The sequence below is a fragment of the Balaenoptera borealis genome (genome assembly GCF_965194805.1).
Source record: "Balaenoptera borealis genome assembly, contig: HAP1_SCAFFOLD_323, whole genome shotgun sequence".
NCBI lineage: Eukaryota > Metazoa > Chordata > Mammalia > Artiodactyla > Balaenopteridae > Balaenoptera > Balaenoptera borealis.
Genome location: NW_028123869.1, coordinates 142,325 through 155,924, shown reverse-complemented (window position 1 = coordinate 155,924; position 13,600 = coordinate 142,325). Strand labels below are relative to the sequence as shown.

General features: G+C 38.6%; 1 long non-coding RNA gene across 1 annotated transcript in view; it reads left to right on the top strand.

Moving 5' to 3' along the window:
* Positions 1–9,665, top strand: part of LOC309621340 — a 36,678-nt gene extending 27,013 nt beyond the window's left edge. Inside the window, exon 2 of the long non-coding RNA XR_014239946.1 lies at positions 2,789–9,665. This is a non-coding gene — a long non-coding RNA (uncharacterized lncRNA). The remainder of the gene's footprint in view (positions 1–2,788) is intronic.
* Positions 9,666–13,600: the final 3,935 nt, after the last annotated feature.

Here is a 13,600-nt window from a genome sequence, read left to right as displayed (position 1 = left end):
CAAAAGTCCAGGACCAGATGGCTTCACAGGTGAATTCTATCAAACATTTAGAGAAGAGATAACAGCCATCCTTCTCAAACTCTTCCAAAAAATTGCAGAGGAAGGAACACTCCCAAACTCATTCTATGAGGCCACCATCACCCTGATACCAAAACCAGACAAAGATACGACAAAAAAAGAAAATTACAGACCAATATCACTGATGAATATAGATGCAAAAATCCTCAACAAAATACTAGCAAACAGAATCCAACAACACATTAAAAGGATCATACACCACGATAAAGTGGGATTTATCCCAGGGATGCAAGGATTCTTCAATATACGCAAATCAATCAATGTGATACACCATATTAACAAATTGAAGAATAAAAACCATATGATCATCTCAATAGATGCAGAAAAAGCTTTTGACAAAATTCAACACCCATTTATGATAAAAAACTCTCCAGAAAGTGGGCATAGAGGGAACCTACCTCAACATAATAAAGGCCATATATGACAAACCCACAGCAAACATCATTCTCAATGGTGAAAAGCTGAAAGCATTTCCTCTAAGATCAGGAACGAGACAAGGATGTCCACTCTCACCACTATTATTCAACATAGTTTTGGCCACGGCAATCAGAGAAGAAAAAGAAATAAAAGGGATACAAATTGGAAAACAAGAAGTAAAACTGTCACTGTTTGCAGATGACATGATACTATACATAGAGAATCCTAAAAATGCCACCAGAAAACTACTAGAGCTAATCAATGAATTTGGTAAAGTTGCAGGATACAAAATTAACGCTCAGAAATCTCTTGCATTCCTATACACTAATGATGAAAAATCTAAAAGAGAAATTATGGAAACAGTCCCATTTACCACTGCAACAAAAAGAATAAAATACCTAGGAATAAACCTACCTAGGAAGACAAAAGACCTGTATGCAGAAAACTATAAGACACTGATGAAAGAAATTAAAGATGATACCAACAGATAGAGAGATATACCATGTTCTTGGATTGGAAGAATCAATATTGTGAAAATGACTCTACTACCCAAAGCAATCTACAGATTCAATGCAATCCCTATCAAATTACCAATGGCATTTTTTACGGAGCTAGAACAAATCATCTTAAAATTTGTATGGAAACACAAAAGACCCCGAATAGCCAAAGCAGTCTTGAGAGAAAAAAACGGAGCTGGAGGAATCAGGCTCCCTGACTTCAGACTATACTACAAAGCTACAGTAATCAAGACAGTATGGTACTGGCACAAAAACAGAAACATAGATCAATGGAACAAGATAGAAAGCCCAGAGATAAACCCATGCACCTATGGTCAACTAATCTATGACAAAGGAGGCAAAGATATACAATGGAGAAGAGACAGTCTCTTCAATAAGTGGTGCTGGGAAAACTGGACAGCTACATGTAAAAGAATGAAATTAGAATACTCCCTAACACCATACACAAAAATAAACTCAAAATGGATTCGAGACCTAAATATAAGACCGGACACTATAAAACTCTTAGAGGAAAACATAGGAAGAACACTCTTTGACAGAAATCACAGCAAGATCTTTTTTGATCCACCTCCTAGAGTAATGGAAATATAAACAAAAAAAAAAAAACAAATGGGACCTAATGAAACTTCAAAGCTTTTGCACAGCAAAGGAAACCATAAACAAGACAAATAGACAACCCTCAGAATGGGAGAAAATATTTGCAAATGAATCAACGGACAAAGGATTAATCTCCAAAATATATAAACAGCTCATTCAGCTCAATATTAAAGAAAGAAACAACCCAATCCAAAAATGGGCAGAAGACCTAAATACACATTTCTCCAAAGAACACATACAGATGGCCAAGAAGCACAGGAAAAGATGCTGAACATCACTAATTATTAGAGAAATGCAAATCAAAACTACAATGAGGTATCACCTCACACCAGTTAGAATGGGCTTCATCAGAAAATCTACAAACAACAAATGCTGGAGAGGGTGTGGAGAAAAGGGAACCCTCTTACACTGTTGGTGGGAATGTAAATTGATACAGCCACTATGGAGAACAATATGGAGGTTCCTTAAAAAACTAAAAATAGAATTACCATATGATCCAGCAATCCCACTATTGAGCATATACCCAGAGAAAACCGTAATTCAAAAAGACACATGTACCCCAATGTTCATTGCAGCACTATTTACAATAGCCAGGTCATGGAAGCAACCTAAATGCCCATCAACAGACGAATGAATAAAGATGTGGTACATATATACAATGGAATATTACTCAGCCATAAAAAGGAACGAAATTGAGTCATTTGTTGAGACGTGGATAGATCTAGAGACTGTCATACAGAGTGAAGTAAGTCAGAAAGAGAAAAACAAATATCGTATATTAATGCATGTATGTGGAACCTAGAAAAATGGTACAGATGAACCGGTTTGCAGGGCAGAAGTTGAGACACAGATGTAGAGAACAAACGTATGGACACCAAGGGGGGATAACCGCGGTGGGGTGGGGATGGTGGTGTGCTGAATTGGGCGATTGGGATTGACATGTATACACTGATGTGTATAAAATTGGTGACTGATTAAAAAAAAAAAAAAGAATCACAGATTCACTGATGATGCAACACTACAGAACTAATACAATCAGAAGCTCTACCTGCAAGGGTAAGTCTGATTCTACACAGAGCGCCATTTGACCTAAAGAATAAACTACTTCCCTTGTTACTACGAGTTGTTTTATTAAAATAGGTAATTAATGCACTGAATACCTTCTGTTTGCCCAACAGATCCACTTTCCACCTCTCTCCACCATCCTAGAGGCTGACCCACAATGGATAACATCTCTCACCTTTTACCTTCCTAGTGGATTGTGCCAGTGAAAAAGTCCAGGAGGAAATATGAGTGAGGAAATCACTGAAAGAAAGCAAAAACAAATTATGAGTCATATAGATTACATTTATAATTGATATATGTAATTAAAAATTAATAATCAACAGGTAATTAATTGACACATATAATAATACTGATTGCAGTTATTTATTAGAAAAATATAAAGATTTATGGTTAGTCAGTGTCCATTTTATAGCTAATGTATAGCAAAATCAAGAGAAATAAATCTCAACAAACTAAGATAATGGAATTAGTAGAGGAGTTTAATACAACTATTTTAACATATTTATGTTTAACTTTAAAATAAATTATTCTAAATGAGTGGAAAAAAACCATAAAAAGTATAAAAGAGAATTTCAACTATTCAAAACTGCAACATCTGCCATAAAAATAACTGGTTATCTGAAAAGCAAATTGAAGATGGTAGGAGAAAGGGACAGTGAACTTGAGGGCAGATACATAGAAACGATCTAATCTGAAGAATAAAGAATGATAACACAAAACTTAAATGCACGGAGAATTGGTGACCTTAGGATAATATAAAGTGACCAAACATACATATAATTGAAGTTCTGGAATGAGATACACTTTATATATTTATTTTTTGGAATGAGATATACTTTAAATATAATTGCAGATAGGTTGAAAGTATAGGATGGAAAAGATATATTTTGCAAAATATATAAATAAGAAAGGTTACATGGCCATATTAATATCAGAAGAAGTAGAACTTAAGAAAGAGACGGGGGACCTTCAAAATGGTGAAGGAGTAAGACGTGGAGATCACCTTCCTCCCCACAAATACATCAAAAATACAGCTACATGTGGAACAACTCCTACAGAACAACTACTGAACACTGGCAGAAGATCCTGGACTTCCCAAAAGGCAAGAAAATTCCCACCTACCTGGGTAGGGCAAAAGAAAAAAGAAAAAAACCGAGAAAAAAGAATAGGGATGGGACCTGCACCTCTGGGAGGGAGCTGTGAAGGAGGAAAGTTTCCACATACCAGGAAGACCCTTCACTGGCAGAGACGGGGGATGGGTGGGGGGAAAGCTTCAGAGCCACGGAGGAGAGCATAGCAACAGGGGTGCAGAGGGCAAAGCAGAGAGATTCTTGCACAGAGGATTATTGCTGATCAGCACTCACCAGCCTGAGAGCCTTGTCTCCTCACCTGCCGGGGCAGCTGGGGGCTGGGGGCTGAGGCTTGGGCTTCGGAGGTCAAATCCCAGGGAGAGGACTGGGGTTGGCTGTGTGAACACAGCCCAAAGGGGGCTAGTGCACCACAGCTAGCCAGGAGGGAGTCTGGGAAGGAGTCTGGACCTGCTTAAGAGGCAAGAGACCATTGTCTCAGGGTGCACAAGGAGAGGGGATTCCTTCCTTGTTGCGCACAGAAGGCAGAGCACTGCCTAAACAAGCTGCAGAGATGGGTGCAAGCCATGGCTATCAGCTCAGACACCAGAGACAGGCATGAAACGCTAATGCTGCTGCTGCAGTCACCAAGAATCCTGTGTGCAAGCACAGGTCACTATCCATATCCCCCTGGGAGCCTATGCAGCCCGCCACTGCCAGGGTCCCATGATCCAGGGACAACTTCCCTACAAGAACACACGGCACGCCTCAGGCTGTTGCAACATCATGCTGGCCTTTGCCACCACAGGCTCACCCTGCATTCCAATTATAACTACCGTACCCCTCCCTCTCCCCAGCCTGAATGAGCAAGGGCCCCCTAATCAGCTGCTGCTCCAACCCCGTCCTGTCGCGGTGGGAACAGATGCCTGTGGGTGACCTACACTCAGAGGTGAGGCCAAAACCAAAGCTGAACCCCAGGAGCTGTGCGAACAAAGAAGAGAAAGGGAAATCTCTCTGTGCAGCCTCAGGAGAAGCAGATTAAATCCCCACAACCAATTTGATGTACTCTGCATCTGTGGAACACCTGAATAGACAACGAATCATCCCAAAATTGAGGCGGTGGAATTTGGAAGCAACTGTAGACTTGGGATTTTCTGTCTGTGACAGATTTGTTTCTGATTTTTATGTTTATCTTAGTATAGTTTTTAGGGTTTGTTATTATTGGTGGATTTGTTTATAGGTTTGGTTGCTCTCTTTTTTTTTATTATTATTTTTTTTTTCTTATTTTTAATTTTAATAATTTTTATTTATTTATTTACTTTTTTCATTCTTTTTTTTTCTCTCTTTTCTCCTGAGCATGTGGCTGACAGGGTCTTGGTGCTCCAGCCTGCTGTCAGGCCTGAGCCTCTGAGGTGGGAGAGCTGAGTTCAGGACACTGGACCACCAGAGACCTCCCGGCCCCACGTAATGTCAATCAGCGAGAGCTCTCCCAGAGATCTCCGTCTCAATGCTAAGACCCAGCTCTACCCAATGGTCAGCAAGCTCCAGTGCTGAATGCCCCATGCCAAAGAACTAGCAAGACAGGAGCACAACCCCACCCATTAGCAGAGAGTCTGCCTAAAATCATAATAAGTTCATAGACATGCCAAGACACACCACCAGACACAGACCTGCCCACCAGAAAGACAAGATCCAGCCCCACCCACCAGAACACAGGCACCAGTCCCCTCCACCAGGAAGCCTACACAAGCCACTGAACCAACCTCACCCACTGAGAGCAGACACCAAAAACAACAGGGGCTACGAACCTACAGTCTGTGAAAAGGAGACCCCAAACACAGTAAGTTAAGCAAAATGAGAAGACAGAGAAATAAACAGCAGAGGAAGGAGCAAGGTAAAAACCCAACAGACCAAACAAATGAAGAGGAAATAGGCAGTCTACCTGAAAAAGAAGTCAGAGTAATGATAGTAAAGATGATCCAAAATCTTGGAAATAGAATGGAGAAAATACAAAAAATGTTTAACAAGGACGTAGAAGAACTAAAGAGCAAACAAACAATGATGAACAACACAATAAGTGAAATTAAAAATTATCTAGAAGGACTCAATAGCAGAATAACTGAAGCAGGAGATGGGTAGGTGACCTGGAAGATAAAATAGTGGAAATAACTACCACAGAGCAGAATAAAGAAAAAACAATGAAGAGAATTGAGGACAGTTTCAGAGACCTCTGGGACAACATTAAACGCATCAACATTCAAATTATAGGGGTCCCAGAAGAACAAGAGAAAAAAAAAGGAAGAGAGAAAATATTTGAAGAGATTATAACTGAAAACGTCCCTAACATGGGAAAGGAAACAATCAAGTCCAGGAATCACAGAGAGTCCCATACAGGATAAATCCAAGGAGAAACACACTAAGAAACATATTAATCAAACTATCAATAATTAAATACCAAGAAAAAATATTAAAAGCAGTAAGGGAAAAGCAACAAATTACATACAAGGGAATCCCCATAAGGTTAACAGCTGATCTTTCAGCAGAAACTCTGCAAGCCAGAAGGGAGTGGCAGGACATATTTAAAGTGATGAAAGGGAAAAACCTACAACCACGATTACTCTACCCAGCAAGGATATCACTCAGATTCAAAAGAGAAATTAAAACCTTTATTGACAAGCAAAAGCTAAGAGAATTCAGCACCACCACACTAACTTTACACCAAATGCTAAAGAAGCTTCTCTAGGCAGGAAATACAAGAGAAGGAAAAGACCTACAATAACAAACCCCCCAAAATTAAGAAAATGGTAACAAGAATATCCATATCGATAATTACCTTAAATGTAAATGGAATAAGTGCTCCAACCAAAATACATAGATTGGCTGAATGGATATAAAACAAGATCTGTATATGTGCTGTATACAAGAGACCCACTTCAGACCTAGGGTCACGTACAGACTGAAAGTGAGGGGATGGAAAAAGATATTCCATGCAAATGGAAATCAAAAGAAAGCTGGAGTAGCAATTCTCATATAAGACAAAATAGACTTTAAAATAAAGACTATTACAAGAGACAAAGAAGGACACTACATAATGATGAAGGGATCATTCCAAGAAGAAGATATAACAATTGTAAATATTTAGCACCCAAAACAGGAGCACTTCAATTCATAAGGCAAATGCTAACAGACATAAAAGGGGAAATTGACAGTAACACAAAAATAGTAGGGGACTTTAATACCCCACTTTCAACAATGGACAGATCATCCAAAATGAAAAATAAGGAAACACAAGCTTTAAATGATACCTTAAACAAGATGGACTTAATGTATATTTATAGGACATTCCATCCAAAAACAAAAGAATACACTCTTTTCTCAACTGCTCATGGAACAATCTCCAGGATAGAACATATCTTAGGTCACAAATCAAGCCATGGTAAATTTAAGAAAATTGAAATCGTATCAAGTATCTTTTCCTGCCACAATGCTATGAGACTAGATATCAATTACAGGAAAAAATCTGTAAAAATACAAACACATGGAGGCTAAACAATACACTACTAAATAACCAAGAGATCATTGAAAAAATCAAAGAGGAAAATCAAAAAATACCTAGAGACAAATGACAATGAAAACATGATGACCGAAACCTATGGAATGCAGCAAAAGCAGTTCTAAGAGGGAAGTTTATAGCAATACAATCCTACCTCAAGAAACAAGAAACATCTCAAATAAACAACCTAACCTTACACCTATAGCAATCAGAGAAAGAAGAACAAAAACACCCCAAAGTTAGCAGAAGGAAAGAAATCATAAAGATCAGATCAGAAATAAATGAAAAAGAAATGAAGGAAATGACAGCAAAGATCAATAAAACTAAAAGCTGTTTCTTTGAGAAGATACACAAAATTGATAAACCATTAGCCAGACTCATCAAAAAAAAAGGGAGAAGACTCAAATCAACAGAATTCGAAATAAAAAAGAAGTAACAATTGACACTGCAGAAATACAAAGGATCATGAGACATTACTACAAGCAACTATATGCCAATAAAATGGACAACCTGGAAGAAGTTGACAAATTCTTAGAAAAGCACAACCTTCCGAGACTGAACCAGGAAGAAACAGAAAATATAAACAGACAAAAAACAAGCACTGAAATTGAGACTGTGATTAAAAATCTTCCAACGAACAAAAGCCCAGGACCAGATGGCTTCACAGGTGAATTCTATCAAACATTTAGAGAAGAGCTAACACCTATCCTTCTCAAACTCTTCCAAAATATAGCAGAGGGAGGAACACTCCCAAACTCATTGTACGAGGCCACCATCACTGTGATACCAAAAGCCGACAAAGATGTCACAAAAAATGAAAACTACAGGCCAGTATCACTGATGAACATAGATGCAAAAATCCTCAAGAAAATTCTAGCAGAAAGAATCCAACAGCACATTAAAAGTATCATACACCATGATCAACTGGGGTTTATCCCAGGAATGCAAGGATTCTTCAATATATGCACGTCAATCAATGTGATAAACCATATTAAAAACTGAAGGATAAAAACCATATGATCATCTCGATGCAGAAAAAGCTTTTGACAAAATTCAACACCCATTTATGATCAAAACCCTCCAGAAAGTAGGCATAGAGGGAACTTTCCTCAACATAATAAAGGTCATATATGACAAACCCATAGCCAACATCATTCTCAGTGGTGAAAAACTGAAACCATTTCCACTAATATCAGGAAAAAGACAAGGTTACCCACTCTCACCACTACTATTCAACATAGTTTTGGAAGTTTTAGCCACAGCAATCAGAGAAGAAAAAGAAATAAAAGGAATCCAAATCGGAAAAGAAGAAGTAAAACTGTCACTGTTTGCAGATGACATGATACTATACATAGAGTATCCTAAAGATGCTACCAGAAAACTACTAGAGCTAATCAATGAATTTGGTAAAGTAGCAGGATACAAAATTAATGCACAGAAATCTCTTGCATTCCTATACACTAATGATGAAAAACCTGAAAGAGAAATTAAGGAAACAATCCCATTTACTATTGAAACACAAAGAATAAAATACCTACGAATAAATCTACCTAAGGAGACAAAAGACCTGTATGCAGAAAAATATAAGACACTGATGAAAAATTAAAGATGATAGAAACAGATAGAGAGATATACCATGTTCTTGGATTGGAAGAATCAACATTGTGAAAATGACTATACTACCCAAAGCAATCTTCAGAGTCAATGCAATCCCTATCAAACTACCAATGGCATTTTTCACAGAACTAGAACAAAAAATTTCACAGTTTGTGTGGAAACACAAAAGACCCTGAATAGCCAAAGCAATCTTGAGAAAGAAAAATGGAGTTGGAGGAATCAAGCTCCTGGGCTTCAGATTATACTACAAAGCTACAATAATCAAGACAGTATGGTACTGGCACAAAAACAGAAATATAGATCAATGGAACAGGATTGAAAGCCCAGAGATAAACCCATGCACATATGGTCACCTTATCTTTGATAAAGGAGGCAATAGTATACAATGGAGAAAAGACAGCCTCTTCAATAAGTGTTCTGGAAAAAATGGACAGGTACATCTAAAAGAATGAAATTAGAACACTCCCTAATGTTGTATACGAAAATAAACTCAAATGGATTAAAGACCTAAATGTAAGGCCAGACACTATAAAACTCTTAGAGGAAAACATAGGCAGAACACTCTATGACATAAATCACAGCAAGATCCTTTTTAACTCACCTCCTAGAGAAATGGAAATAAAACCAAAAATAAACAAACGGGACCTAATGAAACTTAAAAGCTTTTTCACAGCAAAGGAAACCATAAACAACCCTCAGAATGGGAGAAAATATTTGCAAACAAAGGAACTGACAAAGGATTAATCTACAAAATGTACAAGCAGCTCATGCAGCTCAATATCAAAACAACAAACAACCCAATCCAAAAATGGGCAGAAGACCTAAACAGACATTTCTCCAAAGAAGATATACAGATTGCCAACAAACACATGAAAGGACACTCAACATCACTAATCATTAGAGAAATGCAACTCAAAACTACAATGAGGTATCACCTCACACTAGTCAGACTGGCCATCATCAAAAAAATCTACAAACAATAAATGCTGGAGAGGGTGTGGAGAAAAGGGAACCCTCTTACATTGTTGGTGGGAATGTAAATTGATACAGCCACTATGGAGAACAGTATGGAGGTTCCTTAAAAAACTAAAACTAGAACTACCATACAACACAGCAAACCCATTACTGGGTATATACCCTGAGAAAACCATAAGTCAAAAAGAGTCATGTACCACAAAGTTCATTGCAGCTCTATTTACAATAGCCAGGATATGAAAGTAACCTAAGTGTCCATCGACAGATGACTAGATAATGAAGATGTGGCACATATATACAATGGACTATTACTCAGCCATAAAAAGAAACAAAACTGAGATTTTTGTAGTGAGGTGGATGGACCTAGAGTCTGTCATACAGAGTGAAGTCAGAAAGAAAAAAACAAATACCATATGCTAACACATATATATGGAATCTAAAAAAAAAAAAAAAGGTTATGAAGAGCCTAGAGGCAGCACAGGAATAAAGACGCAGATGTAGAGAATGGACTTGAGGACACAAGGAGGGGGAAGGGCAAGCTGGGACGAAGTGAGAGTGGCATGGACACATATACACTACGAAATGTAAAATAGATAGGTAGTGGGAAGCAGCCACATAGCACAGGGAGATCAGCTCCGTGCTTTGTGTCCACCTAGAGGGGTGAGATAGGGAGGGTGGGAGGGAGACACAAGAGGGAGGAGATATGGGGATATATGTATATGTATAGCTGATTCACTTTGTTATAAAGCAGAAATTAACACACCATTGTAAAGCAATTATACACCAATAAAATTGTTAAAAAAAAAGTAACAACTATAACAATACTGTTTTATTCACTTTTTTTTTCCGTGAAGCTGTCAGACAGCCATGCACTATCCCATTTATAGTTGAGGAATATGGAGTTCCATTGCTCACGAAATTTGTTAGTGGTGGGCTCAGAATGTTAATCTCCGAGTGCTCTTTACAAAGGTCGCAAGACAATGTGGACCAGGGACTTACTTTTTCATTTTGGGGTGTGGACTTGGAGGAACCAGGGGAATTGCAGTATTTCCTGCCAAAAGAAAGCTAGGCTGAGGCAACAAAATAGTGGTGTTCTTTGGAGCCAGGAAAATGAAGGGACTGGACACCTGAGGGCAAGAAGACAGTCACCCAGCCAATTTCTCCTCATCCTTCAAGCCTTAACTGCTGACATGTCACTTCTTCTGAGAAGCCTTTCTGATCCTTCAGACCAGGTTTGGCCACCGCCTCCTTTTCACAGCAGCCCATGCTTCTCCTTGCAGCACTTACATGTATATTTTTGTTCTCCCCAATTGATTTTCAACTCCAAAAAGCAGATGTTTTCATAACTATACCCCAAACTGAGAACTGTTTCTGGCTCACAGCAAGGCCTAAATGCATGTGGTTGCTGAATGAATAAACAAAAGAGAGTCAGGGGCTGCCAGATAGGCAGGTTGTGCCAGAATATTTCTCAGGTTCAGTGCTTCAGTGGTCTTTTGTGAGTCTTCCAGGTTCAAACAATTGGCTTGATTATAGAACAAAGGGTCCAGAGGAGGTATTTAGTCCCTAAAAGAACTGACATTGTCATGAACGGCCAGAAGGTGAGTGGAAGTGGTAGGGTTCTTTTATCACTTAGAAAATGTCACTAGTGTCTTCAGAATTCAGGCCAGAAGATGGATAACAATGGTCAGAAGGTTGGAAATACAGGTTAACCCCAATTTCCTTCAAGTTGAGAAATAGGAAATGTTTAGAAAAGCTCAGCCTGCAGACTACAGAGCAGAGCAGGAAGAAAGTATTTCAGGGAAGGTTTTCGGGGCTGGACAAGTTAAGAAGCATCATATACCAGACAAACACTTTTGCAGGTAGGACCAGCCCTTCACCGATGATGAAGCAAGTTCTTTAAAGACTCCACGGCTCCTCCTCGCAATCACCACAAAAGCACTCAGTAACCTGCCCTGCTTGCCCCTCAGGCACAAATGAAGTTTTGTTGGTTTATTTTATTTTTCACTGCACAGCACGGATCAGATTTAGAGAGCTCACATTCTTTATGAAGCTTTCCCAGAACAGCACAGTCCACAACTCACCCAACTTTTCTCCTTTACTAAATCTTGCCCTCACTTCCTCCATATATTACTACATTTTCTTTACTTGATGTCATTTTATATTCATCAATTCAATGTATACATTTTCTTTTGATCCATGTACTGTTGTGTAACTTGTTCTTATGTTCTTTGAAGTGTCCCTTTTGTTATTTTTATTATTTGATATTATATTTCAAGCTCCTTATGGGCACTTTAGTTTTGCCTCTCCTCCCCTGCTTCTTCAAAACTCCTTTAGATTTCAGTGCAATAATTGTGCATTGGAAACATTTTAGAAATATATATTAAATAAGGAATTTAGTGTTTTCTATCATCCATGGCAATGATCTTTCTTTTAAGAGGTCACATAAAGAATGGTATAGATGTAAATGGATAGAGGTAACTTGAAGAGGCTCCTTGTACCTGGTGGTTACTAGCCTGAGACTCTGGGTACATTGGCTCATCTAGCTGTCCTGAATGCTGAGAGTATCAATATTTCATTCTATCACTGATTCATGTGCAGCATCCTTCATGCCTCTGCACATGTTTGGAAAGCTCTGATTTATGTAAACTGTCGAAGAAAAAATGTGCTGAACAGAGTTGAACGGGCAAGGAAGGCTCTTTTCAATACTGCTGCAGTGGGGGAGAGAGAGTGAGTTCAACACCACTGAAACAAAAGGTGGGAGAGCTTTTAAGCACTAGGGTGAGCCAGTGGAAAAGTACTGCAGGCTTGGTGGGAGGTTGGTTGTTGTGATTCAGCCATCTATCTTTGTTAATTGGTGCTTACAAAGTTAGGATCCTACCCTCCCACATATCAATGGGATGGCTTCTAGGCCCTTGAGAAAGTCATTCCTGGGTTTAAAGCTGGCAAGAGACTAGGAGAAGAATTATATCTGAAAGGAGCCAGAGAAAGAATTTACAACTGCAAGTTTTCTAAAGTAAATGCCCTAAGAAAAAGGAGATAAGGATGTAATAGGAAGAATCAGTCTCAAGTATAATCAAGCTGAGGGGAAGGTTAGGTAATGTAGGTAAGTTCGTCTCGGTCAAAACCCAGTGTAGCAGAGCTCCTGTGGCAGACTCTATTTTTGTCCTGGGCTTACTTTGAAGTAGGACCCAGCTTGATACAAACTTCAAATTTATCCAAACTCCTCTCACATTAACAAGAACCATATAATTTATTGATGCTATATAGACAATGAGTTACAAGGTATAAACACAATAACCACTTAATCAAATTTACCATTTCTGTCTTTGTTCTGGCCCTTGTACTCCAAACTTCTTTTTTCCATTTTCCATCACAGGCTATCAGAAGTCCCTGTATTTTCTAGGGCAATTCATTTTTCCTTCAACACATGAATAATTCCTTCAAGAAAAAGAAGGCTTTTTAGTTAGCTGGACAGTCAGCATCGATTACTATACAAACACGAACCTTGGGGGACTTTTCTCATCCCAGTTCATCTACAGCTGAAATTCTTGGCTTTCTTCTATTCTTGGTGCCATGTTTTATAAGGTTGACTTGGATGAGAGCCTCTATTTATTATTTTCTTCATCTTCCATACATACAAATAAATGTTAACTGGTATCTACCTTTTGTCCATGCAGGCTGGCTGAATTAAGAACTATTTTAATATTTGGCTA